The 13,421-nt window shown below is 33.7% G+C and overlaps 1 protein-coding gene across 9 annotated transcripts in view; it reads left to right on the top strand.

Annotated features, from left to right (window-relative positions):
* LOC149212085 (MADS-box protein SOC1-like) overlaps positions 1-13,421 on the top strand; it is a 334,072-nt gene that overhangs the window by 230,933 nt on the left and 89,718 nt on the right. Inside the window, exon 6 of one of the 9 annotated variants that reach the window (XR_016250208.1) lies at positions 12,401-12,497. The exons of the other annotated variants lie outside the window; for them this stretch is intronic. The gene's annotated coding sequence lies outside the window, so the exon portion shown is untranslated. The remainder of the gene's footprint in view (positions 1-12,400; positions 12,498-13,421) is intronic. 9 annotated transcript variants of the gene reach the window in all.

The raw sequence follows: 13,421 nt of genomic DNA on the forward strand, positions 1-13,421 counted from the left end.
TTGATTAATGCACTTTCTTTCTTAGTATTTGTGCGATGACCACTTCAATTTTTTGTTGTTGTTTAATTACCGTCGGTTACTGCCAGATTCTCTCAACGTCGAGCTCCTCACGATCTCTGCATTCACAATCCCTGACGACACAACCATCTCTCTGGGGTCTTATTCGACTTGGGGCTCTAATAGCATGACAAGAAAGGAAGAGGCAAAAACTGCTCTGCTCATCATTTAAAAAAATTTAATAGATTACAAAGGAAGCATCAACCATAAATGACTGGAGTGAAACTCGACTAAACTGAACTAAATATGATCTGACTATGACAACTAGTAGACAATGGAATTAAATATGATGACACCTAGTAGACAATGAGATAAATATCTCAACATTGTATACACAACCTTAGATTCAGATTGTCCTGTGGTTTCTATTGGACTTCCTTAAGGATAAATTTCCCTCAAACTCTAGTTCCCTAACCGAGAGGTACTTGGTTACTCCCCTTTCATCCATATGTTTCCTCTCCTCCTCTTGCTGAAGAGGAGGTTGTTGTTTTGCATAGTCTTCCAAAAAACATGTTTTCTCCACTATATTTTTGCACTAAATCCCAAAGTTTCCTCGGATTGTGCTAAAATGTATGGAAGAACAAGGGTTCTTTTGGTTTTGATTAAGTCTTCCTCACTCGTCCTCGAGGTATATTTATCTCTCCATATTTATCTCTGTAAAGTTTCACAAGATTTCAACCTTTTGGACGTGACATGTACTCTGAAGATTGGATTCATCGTAGAAGAGCATCAAAGCTTACGAGTACTCAAGATTCTGCATTGCTTTTGGGGACCAACATTGCGCCAAGGAATAGGATATCATTTATTTCATTTGGTCACCCCAAAGAAAAACATTTTATAAAAAGGTCAGGTGCAATTAGTTTCAATGGGGACAACAAAAGCAAAAAATAAAACTTGGAATTGATTGTGGTACCAATTTGAAGAGGAGGGTATGAAAAAAGTGCAAAAGATAGAGGAAGTACCACCTCGATATTTTTGGCATTAGTGTTTCAAAAAATAGGTTCCAAGAGGGTCCTATGCCTGCAAAGACTAAGAGAGGGATGGCATAGAATTTAGAAAAAAGTTGCATTGTGAAAATTCCAACACTGTTGTAATTTCTCTGAGCATCACATGTACACTTGGAAAAATGAATCTGATATTTTTCCTTGTTCATTATTTCTGCAATGCAAGATGAAAGTTATTCATGAAAGGTCCTCACTTCCTTCATAGAAGCAACTCAATTGTGACAAGGGATCCAAGGTTGTGCTAGAGAATCCTAACAGTACATGATTTTCTGTAGTTGTTGCGAAGATTCTATTAAGACATTCCATAATCAGGGTAAGGATGAAGGGGCATATCAAGAGAAGTCGGAGGCCATCAATTCTTTTGTGTTCGACTGCCAGCTTAACCTATCATAGGCCTTCGACATATCTAGGTCCATAGTCATGATTGATTTTTGTTTTTTCACAAGAGCATGTTGCTTGATGGTCCATGACAATTCCATCGATTATTTGGTGTACACTAATATAACCCATTCTTCTTATGAGATCAATTTATCCATAATGTGATTTGTTTTATTTGGAAAGGGAAATAACTCTGACTTTGTTTGCAATGTAGAGTTCTCTTGCTCATGTATGAGAGTTAGAGTGGTGGTATTAAAGCCTTGAGGAAACCCTCTCATTTAATGTGGTGACCATTGGAAATATATAATGATACTAACACATGGGTGAATCAATATCAGTCAGTTTTAAATCTTTCTGACTTATTAATTTTTGAATATAAAATCTCATCATATGATCAATTATCAACACAATGCTTGAACATAAGAATTAATGTGACAATCAAGACTTGAAGAAGAGATATTTTTCAAATAGTCTTCTATTTTTTATAACTAGTTGTGAAGATATCAATCTCTATAAGCACCAACTTACAAAAATTCCAGGCTCTAACCTGTCAAGAAAATGAGGACAAAAATCCGTAGTAAGAACCAAATTACAACTATTTCACTATTCAATAGACAATATTTAGGGTTACAACTTGTTTAGACGAAGATCTACAATCCTGCCACTTGTACCCATCTCATACTATAATTTGGCCTCTACAAGGACTGCAACTTGGTCTCTAATGAAGCTTGGCATCCAACTGGAATAGGTCTATCATTTGGCCTCTAACCAGGATTGCAACTTAATCTCTAACCAGGATTTCAACTCAACATAAAACAAGAATAGAAATGCGACCTCAAATAGGTCTAATAGAACCTAGTCCAACAATGTTTGAATCTGTCCTCCTTAATAACAGAGATCAACCTCCTCAATAGACCTTGAACTCGGCCTTCTTAAGAGAAGAACTCAGTCTCAACAACCCTCATATATAACATAATCCCTTCCAAAGAATTATACCAAAATACCTTACACATAAAGCTTATCCAACTTGACTTCACATGACTTCTTGTTGGTTCATGAGGTATAAACCTAACGTCTGCTCCTCCGCTCTCCTAAAAACATATCTGAATGCTTGAGCGGTGGCTAAAAATGCTCCTTCTCAAGCCTATCTATAACACATTTGGGGTCTAGGATAGCACTGACTTGTACAACTAGTAGAATGTATAATAAAAATTTAAAAAATAATTTCTCCTCAACCATGAGGATTTAAAAGGTGTTCCATATATCATTGGAAATGAATCATAATATGTATTCTAACCACATATCCTATTCTCCCATTTGAGCTAAGTATTTGTACTAAAAATGAATTCCAAGGTAGGTTATCTAAATGGGCTCTGCTTGTACTTTGGTGGGTAATCTTGAAAAAATATTTCATTATCTCCTCATTCCTATGGAATTAGAGGGGCTGCCATATACTATTCGAAAGGTCTCCTAATATGTTAGTTGACTATATATATTTACCTTTCATTTGGAAAACCTTTGACATCAATAACAACAATTTTCAACATGGCAAGTTTAAGTTTCACCCTATACATTCTTGATACAAAATCAACTGCATTCTTATTACAATTTGACCGAGATCATCATCCTTTTTTTAATTTACCTAATGGATATTTTTCTTCATAATTTTTTTGTTATAAACTTGTGTAACGAACTTGAGAATATGTTTAACTATAGAGTTTTTTGTCTCACATCTATCAACATAAAGTATAGTAGAAAGAACTTTATACAACATCATCAATTTCATTTTGATCTTGTTTTCTTCTTCTTTGTTCTCCTATCACCGACTTAGTAATTCATATTCTACAATATTTCTTACAAGGTTTAGTTGAGTATTGGGAATTTTTTATTTTTTTGGGTCTCCTTTCTACCTCCATCTTATTCTAAAATTTTATCTCTACAAAATTTATTCTTACCTTGCTTTTATGTATGGCTGATTCATAATTTAGGATTGTTGGTGAGCATCTCTGTTATATGTCTATCCATAATTCTTTCTTGCATTTTGTCATTTTTTTTCCAAATCTGTTTTATGTTGTAATATATTTCAAAGGGTAGTCTTATTCCATTCTATTAGCTTGACAAGAGTTTTTGTTGGAGGATGAAAAATATGAAACCTTCAATGTTTGTTTTATATTTTCTATATGCACCTATTCATTTTTTTTGTAGTTTATGTTGGTTATCTACATCATTATTTTAGGAAATTTGTGTCATATACTTTGTAATTGGAAGATGTAAAAATGATAGAATGTTTTCAAGGCACATTGAAATAATTTATTTATTTGTTTTTAAGAAAGATTCAATAATCATGCATGAAGTAATGTGTATTTTTTTAATAAGTTAATGCATAAAAGAAATGCTTCATGTATGAAATTAGTAAAGGCCAAGACTTACTAGTTCCTATAAGCATACACAATTAGTTTTATGGTTTTTTTATGTCTATAGATTGAGAATTTGAGTAGGGGGTTTTGGGGGAGAGAGGTTATTGAAGGTATCATTATGTTGTTGAAATTTCTCAACTTAAATGTTGTTGATGACTTAAGTTGAGAGGGTGGAAGTATTGAAAGTGTATTTCAACCTTTATTACCTACTGAATAATATATTGAGCTTGCTTTAGAGCATGGTTTTATACCTAAAAGTTTTTTGGAGCATTGTTTAATACCTAGAATGGGTTTCCCTAGTAAATCACTATGTAGTGGTGGCATGTTTTGTGTTATTTTTTTTTCGCAGTTGATTCTTTAAAGTTTTTGCACATTATCCTCTCATTCGTTAAGTAGAAAGTGTATTTTTCATTTCTTATTCCTTTCATTTTGTATCAAATCTTGACCACCTTAGATCCTTGGTGTTAGGGATAATGTCTTTATATCCATTATTTGTTTGAGTGGAAGGTTGTGTAGAAGTAAAACTTATTATAGGAAATGGAAAGTACATCAAGAAATGCAAATGGTTAAAGACACTAACTTTGAGCTATGGAAGCTCAAGATGGGGGATTTTCTCATACACTGAGATCTATGGATTGCAATATCCAAAATGAAACCCTTTACTATGAAATATGAATTTTGGTTAGTGTTAAAGCGAAAAACAAGAAGCCTTATCAAGCTCTCTTTTTATGATTTCATATTATGAAATGATTTTGAAGGAGCCAACATGACAAGCCTTTGGAAGAAGTCAATAGACTTGCACTACTATAAATCCCCATTTAATAAAAAAATGGTGTGGGGAAAGTTGTTCACATTAAGAATGGGTGATGGTGATTATCTGTCCAGGGATCTAGATGTGTTTAATAATGTTGTGACCTATTCGAGCTCAATTGGATGGAGATGGACGAGTAGGATCGTTGCATGACCTTTTTTGACTCGTTGTCAAATTCATTCGACAACTTGATAATGGTCATTTTAAGAAGTACAAGTAAATTAGTTCTTGGTGACACCATGAATACTTTATTCTTAGAGGAGATGAGGCATAAATATTTTGAATACACCAAGTAGGACTTGATTGATTGTGAAAATTGAAAGACAATGTTAAAAAGAGAGAGAGGGACAAATCCAAATACTATGAGAGATTCGTATTTGAAAAGTCTATTTGTGTGGATGATGGAGATGCCTCTGTTGTCACCTTGGTTAACCATTCATGTTGGAGTGTTGGGTTGAAAAACTTTGGGTCCTAAGTCCACATGACTTCTTATTAGGACTAGTTTTTAATGTACATGAAATATTACAGTGGAGATGCACCTCGAGGATTATTCTCATGTTGGTTTAATTGATCATGGTAGATCCTTGACTAGATTATATGATGACAAAGTGAAGTGGATCAATGGGGTTGTGCACATTCTTGGTTTGACATGGACTTACTATCAATAAGTGCACTTAGTAATGTGTCACTTGTGTGTACATTTTATTTTCAATAACAAAGGATCTATGATGGTGAAAGGAGCTATAGCGTGTAGAAATTTTTGAAATGTAGAGTTTCAACTGAAAATATAAATTCTACCTCTTAAAAGGTGGTTTCCTTGGTCTTAACCTTGTGAATTTCCAACCTAATGGTTGTTATGATCTATAAACAAAACAACAACATCAATGGACTAACATTTCAATTCACTCAGAGATGAATAGGAGTTGGTAGTTTGTGCTACATATTGCTTGTGTATACTTTTCAAGCCCTTTGAGGCCAAGAGTAGTTATCATAACACACATTAGTAGTTGGTCAATCTTGATGGACCTATTAATTATTTTCTCCTTGTTGGACCTTCATCCTTTGCATTATAATAGTGAGATATCTTGGCATTCATTTTTCTTTGGGGTTTTCTTTGATGGCTATGTAGAGTTAGAGTTTGGAGCACATCTATAATATAAACTCCTTCTTTTGGTAGTACAAAGACCTTCAACTTGATAGAAGATTGTCTTGTTAGAATAATTCTTCAAGCTACGCATATTTATTATGTATCTTGTTGGCTTCCTTGCAGATCTTCATTTTAGGAATTAGATATGATTTATACATTCATACTTATGTGCCATGTATGACGTGATCAATGCATCAATACAATTTTTTAGAATGTTTTCATTAAGCCCAAGGTTGAGGGATGTCTAGGGTCAATCGCCTTTGAGACTCATGTTAGCATCATGGTTGCTAACTGAGTTGTTTGATGTCTAGATGGATGCTCTCCTTGGTAGACATTCTTGAGGTATCAACTTGTCATGGCATAACATATTGGTAGGATTAGGGGACAACCCATTGCATTACATCTTTACTAAAGAAAGGAATTAAATTTGAAGGAACACCAAAATGTAAAAATAAAATTAAATATTTGAAGGAATTTCATACAAGTGCATTGATTTAAAAGATTACTAGTGCAAATGAAGATTTTGTAGTATGTATATACCCATGCAAAGAGAGGCTTGGTGGAATTGTTACTTAAAGGTATATGTCATATGTTATGAGTTTAAAAAGATTAGGAAGCATGAAAAGAATTATGCCAGACAATATATGGAGCTTGTTGTGATATAGTGCATGCATTAAAATTCTAAACACACTATATCAGTATAGATCCATCTTAACCATAGATCCTGCAAGTGCCGAGAGGGATTAAATCTCTTAAGGTACAAAATATTTTTATATTGGAAAACTTAAAAAAAATTGCACATACAAAGATTGCATCTCTCTAGGGACTTGATAGATAATGGTTAACATCTTTGTCTCTCTCTCTCTATCTCTGTCACTATATATATATATATATATATACTTTTTTATTTTTTGCATATATTGGACTTAACCCCTTGAAAATCCCTTGAACACATTGAATAAAATAGCTTAAACATGCATTTCCAACAAATATTTTTTTCATTCAAAGTTAACATTTAATAAAAGGGTAAAAATGTAAAATAATGATACTTGAATTGCTATCGCAATAAGAATATAATTTTTCAATTATTTTATATAATATATAGACACTTTATTATTATTATTAATATCATAAACCACAATATGTAAATTTTTGACTTGTTGACATTGAAATAATTTAGTTAACATGAGCATTGAAATATTTTATTTATGGATTATATCATCAAAATTAAAGTTTTTTTTTTTTTTAGTTGTTTCCTGTTTTTTTGTATTTTATCTATTAACATATTTAGGCCAATAGGCCTTCCTATGCATCAACACAGTCGTCAACACTTTCATTCTCCTATTGACATCTGACATGGTTTCCTACTTGACATCTAGCTATATCCTTCTTTTGAATTAGTCGACCTCTGGTTTTCATTTCCTGTGCTTGCTTGACATCTGTGCACAGATTTTACATCACCTTTCTACTTCCCACTTGACATCTGTGCACACCAGTTTTATGTCGGAGTTCCAGGATATCATCTGCTATCTCCAATCATAAAGTTCAAAATGCAGACAATACACATCACTCGATCCTTCTATTCAAGCTACAGCAGGAGACGCAGGTTGTTTGTTGCAAATGCATCTACCCCAGTTTGATGGGTAATACCCACATGAGATTGTTTAACATCCAACGACATCTGTTTCTTATTATCTCGAGTAGCAGCTTCAGGAGCAATGACAGTTCCATTATTCTTACATTCATCTCCTCCCAGTCCATTCGAATCTATGATGTTAGACCTCACCTTGTGCCGCATAAAAAACTTGGGCAATGACAAACATCTCGGAGAGGGGGAGCTCGTATATACAGGACCAGCCCACCAATCCCACAAACTATTTGGCACAGGGGACTCTGTGTGGACCGGACTAGAAGCAGGCTTGGTTTCAGATTTCACTCTGCATCAACCCTGGTCACCAATTCTGGCAAAACTACTAGCAGATCTTCATCATTAATTTCCTCTGAAGACCTACTTCTTGTCGAAGCCGAGCGCAAGATGCCTGCCGATACTTCCTTTGAAATCCTGCTCGGATCTGGTCCCAAACGATCTATTGAAGTTACCACAAAACCATTCCCGAACTTATCCACCTCATCAACACAAAGAGCACCATCAAAATTATCAGACTTTGCAGTTGAATCATATGAAGGTGATACAGGGCAAACCTGCGAAGTCTTAAATGGGGCTTTAGTCTTCTTTTTCTGCACGAAATTAGTTTGGTCATTTTTGTCCGTCTGCGAAAATTAAATAGCTGTGGGTCCACGTAACCCTCATTAGTTGGCGCCGCATGTTTCCGGAACCTACGATTCTTTCTCACACGTGTCGAGGCAGTGGGACAGTCCGCCAACCAGATTCATTGAGAACGGGGAGTGATTCAAACCGGCGACCCGACACATTTTGCTATTAAGATCCCGTCAAAACGTCTTGTTTTACGGCATATCTAAAGCCGGTTCATGGCATCGTCATCTTTCCAGCGTTAACAGAGAAAGCGAGAACAGCTTAGGGAGAAAAATTCAATTCGATCGCATTTATTGGAGACTACGAGGTGTGTGAGGCCATGCTCGACCTCGCCTCAGATGTGAATATATTGCCAAACGCGATTTGGGAATGCATGGGTTGACTAGAATTGGTCTACTCACCATACAATTAAGTAACTTCAATAATAATTAATGGTAATAATTTATACATTAAAGGAATTATTAAAAAAAGGTGAAGTTTAATTGTTTTATGTATTTTATTTATTTATTGGGATTGGGTAACATAATTTTCGGTGAGATGAATTTTTTTTTTTAAATTGTAGTTTTAAATATATAATAGATCTAGAGTATTGTAAAATCTAGATTTGTAGTGTGGGTGTATTTTAATTGTTTTATATTTTGAATTTTTTTGTTAAAATATATTTTTTTAACTAAGATTATATGTTTTTTTGAATGTATAAATGGATTTAGTATTTCAAAATTTCCAAGATATTTGTATTGTGTAGATTATAACATTTCCCATCACTAGATTCTTACCAGTATTTCCAGCGGATTTACTAATTTCCCCACTGCTAAAAGCCCTTCTATTGTAAATCCCCCCTTTAATGTGGAGCATTTGCGAGAAAGAAGGGCACATTTTGTCCAGTTGCTTAACAGAGACACATCTCTGGAAGACTTGCGAGACAAATCCAACAGTGGAAAACTTTCACAGATCCAACAGTCGAAAATGAAAAGGTAGACGATGGGTGGTGGCTTAACTCATTCAAAAGGTACACCTTCCGTGTAAAAAAATATCTTCTGCTATTTCTGGCGGCAAAGTAGACCGGCCTGCCCTGCGGTGCGCAATTTTGAATGATTGATTGGATTTTATTACATAAATAATTGAGAGAAACGAAGAATAATAATTTGTATAATTTTGATTAAGGATTTATTTTATTTTGGGCAATTTATTGACTAGGTTTATTTTGAATCAATGTCACCAGACTCGGAATCGGCAATAAATCGGCAAGGCAAAAGAGCGAAGAGTTTTAATCGGATCGGGGAAAAATCGGGAAAAAATCTGTGAATTCAATAATTTAAGATATACACATATTGAACATTTTTCATTGATATTCAATAAAGCCATGTCCAAACAATGCATAATATCAATAGATGTCCAAAATATCATGAATGAATAACTATCTCATATATGTTATGAGTCCAAACATGATCCAAAGTACTAGGTCTTGACTCCTAACTTGTGACTACATCGAACCAGAAGCATCTGCTTCTAAAAGTTTATAAAATACTGCATACTAATCAGTAAAAAAACAGTAACTGAAATCTCTTGATTGCTGCTAAAATGATATGATAATGGTTTGCTACCGAAATCTCTGACCAAGCACATGTTGAAGCTACAATGGAGCACACTGCACACTGCGCCTCTATTACGCTACGACTCTATTACGTGGAGTAAATTGAAACTGAAACCATGCCTCTATTACCTTCACGACGTATGAGTTGTAGGCCTGAGCAAGTGAGAAAAGTCAATTACAGACCGACTTTTAATTTTTAACATAACTAAACTACACAACAAAAAATGTAGGAACCCTAAAAGTTAAAACCCGTGCCCCTCAAGATGAGGGCTGAAAATCACCTCAGTCGCCTAAATCGCAATTAATCAGTGAGTCGCAAGTGAAACCCGCGTTGACCACGAGTCAAACACGGTCAACGCGAGTTTGACTCACCCATAGTTGAATCGGATCGTTTGGGGGAAGAGCAGAGTTTGACTCGTGATTAATCGCGAGTGATCGGAGATTCATGTTTCACTGTTTTGAATGATTGAATTATTATAATATTTATTATTTTGAACCAAAATACAATTCTTTCAATTTAACATTTCTGGCAGCCTCTCTTTGCACCTTTTGGGGCAATTGCTAGTTTAAATACATTTCAATATTACTTAATTTTATATGTTGAAATATTTATAATGAACATTTAATTTCTTGATTGCTATTAATATTTTTTCAGTGTTCCATATTAATTTTATATTAAGAATTGAATTAATTACACTTCTCCCTCTTAGTTAACATGGATATTAAAATGATTCATTTAAGTAGACAATTGAAATATAAAAATATAAATAATATCATTTTTTTAATTACTTCAAAATAATTTGAAAATCTTATACAAAATTCTCTTATTCATATCGACATGGAAATATGTTATTTACAACCGAGAGTGAGAGTGATTTTTTTCTAACATATCTCCTTTATATTGGATTGTAATATAAATAACAAATAAAGCAAGTAGAGTTAGAGTGGTACTATGTTTTATAATAATTTTAAGTAAAATGAACAAAATATGTATATATTTTTTATTTATATTATATTCAACATTATTTTTTAATTTAAATAACATTTTATTTTTATTTAAAAAGACACATGTAAATTCCACATTGAGCATTGAGAGAATTACAAATTACCCTCATACTAGGGTGTAAAATGAGCCTCTCGGGAACAAAATTTTGATTTCAAGACAAACCATAGCTGTTTAATTTATTTGTTTAAACAGTAGACTTTAAATGTCAAGCAAACAAAATGACTAGAACTTTTAAGTGAAAATGACCTCGATATTAGACATATTAAAATCATATCACTAATACACTCAACAAAAGAGTATATGTAATACATGCTACAACCATTATGGTATGGAAATAAAATTTAAAGAATAAAATGTTAGAAGATGTTATCTTCTATGATAATTGCCTTTAGGTAAAGGTAGTGCTATAACAAGAATTGATAAAATAGAAATATAAATAGAAAATTGTAAAAGAAAATGGAATTCTTATGCCTTGAAATAAATTTTACGTTATTGTTGTGACATAACAACAACCCCCATTATTTTTGTTAGAATGAATAAAAATAGTGGGGACCCTTGTACTTTAAACTTTCAGTCCCCCTCTACAGAAAAATCCTAAGCTTGTTTACATAAAGTGTAAATCCGCCCCCTCCACCCCCAATAAATTCCTTTTATATGCCATTTTGACTAAAGGTTTCAATCCTTAATGGTAAACCTCAACACATCAGGCCAATCATGAGAATATTTTTGAAGAATGTGCCTAATCCCCCTCAGCACGACAGATTACCTGTTAGATGAACCATTTGCTAAATAATGGGAACATTCTTGTCATCGAGATGGAATTATTCAGATTTCCAAACCTATGCCTTCCAACATCTATTTGAATTCTTGTTTGATCTTTCAGTGTCTATATGACTCATAATTCTGTTGGTCGTTGATGGTGGTTGGGTTTTTTTTTAATCCTTTATTCTGATTCTTTACTAATGTCTATCTGAAGCATATATGAAACAATTGCTAGTGTTTTCCTTTTGTGCCTCTAAGACATATCCTACTTCATAATTCAGTCAAGTTCATTGAGATTTCTTGGATCTCATATTGATAAGTTTGGTACTCCTTGATTGGACTGGTCCTCTGTTCTTGCCATTTAGTAGATCGTTGTGGGATCTACAATTCTAATTTGAGCTTTATCATTTTTCTCTCTTTTTAAGAGGATATGTTTTCCTATGTTTTTATTTCATTCTCACAACTTATGAAGGTTTGTACTTGGATATCTTATCTTTCCTTACATTCGCGACCCAATTTTTCTTTAGGTTTATTCCCTATTTTTTTAAGAGGGTGTGTTAGTGTTTTTCCTTTCCAATGCTACATTTTCCAAAGAACCAATTATAGTGATATTTAATATCACGTATGAGTTCCTATCTGTCTTGTTGTCATAGTTATTTTTAGATAACTGTGAGTGTCTTCCACTGTTATAAATGGAAGGCATATTTGTGTAGTTTTCACACAGTAAGATATTTGATACGCTTATAATTATGGGATTAGATACCTAAGTTTCCAAATTAAGATTGGGTTAGTGTGTATTTTGATTATCAGTTGTTAGAGTCCAAGAAAACCCAGAAATTGAATCAACGATTTTCTTCTTGTATTAATATGTACACTATGTACACCATTCATTGACAACAATTCTTAATATAATTGAGCTGGTTTCCAATTTTGTTATTTTGGCATGGAGATTTTGGTAAAAAACAAAGAACGAGAAACGTGGACCGCCATTAGAGCGAGTGGAGCCACTGGAGTGTAGAGGAATCGATAAACTTGAACTCACAAAGGTACAAATACAATATATTTTTTATATATGCCCAAGCTGTTTTGACTGTCCCTGTATCCGGCACCATATATCAACTATTAAAATTGACTATTGGAATCGGTTTTGGGCATGACTAACTATTGCGTTCTGTCTACATTATCAAATTAAATTTGCTTGGAAATGAACATGAAATGGTTTGACTGATTTTAAGCATTGAATGGAGTAGTAATTTTTGTCATGAAATTATGAATTCAAAATGAAGCCAACAAACGTTCACTCAAATAGTGGAGGATGCAGAAATCAAAATAATGTCTTAAAACATAATTAATTGATGCTTGGCCACTCATTATACTCTCTGATTCTACTCACTGTGTAAACCAACCCATTCAATGCTCTATAAACAACCCAACTCTTCGTGCCTTAGCAGTAGATTGGAGTATTTTTTACTCAAAATGGGCAGCGACAACAACATGCAAAGCGTTAATACTATTGATGATTTCTGCAAAGTCCTGTTGTGCTATACCACAACCCTTCCCATTTCAAAATTTTTATCCAAAACTTTAACAAGAAATGGGTCCCCTTTTTAAGACTTAGTTAAAATCAATAATTCAATAATAATCGCAAACTTTGATTTAACCACATAACACATGAAAGTCCTTATGAAAAGGTCCGATCCGATATAAATATCAACCAAGACCTTTTTGTAAAACAAATGTAAAATAGTATGTCACATCCTTTATTTAAAGGATAGACTTAAAAGGCTCTCATTGACAAATCTCCGATGCGATAATGCTATCGGAAAGTGCAAATCGCAAGTCATCAAAGAAGCATTCCAATAAGTCCACTCAAATCTCCCGATGCAATAATCCGATCGCAATCGGCCATCGCTGAAGGCATGAGACACATAACTATCTATTGGCAATCGCCGATGCGATTTCATTAAAAG

This window comes from Pinus tabuliformis, chromosome 1_1 (assembly GCF_031772625.1).
Source record: "Pinus tabuliformis cultivar Carrire ecotype Pingquan chromosome 1_1, CPIR1, whole genome shotgun sequence".
Classification (NCBI taxonomy): Eukaryota; Viridiplantae; Streptophyta; class Pinopsida; order Pinales; family Pinaceae; genus Pinus; species Pinus tabuliformis.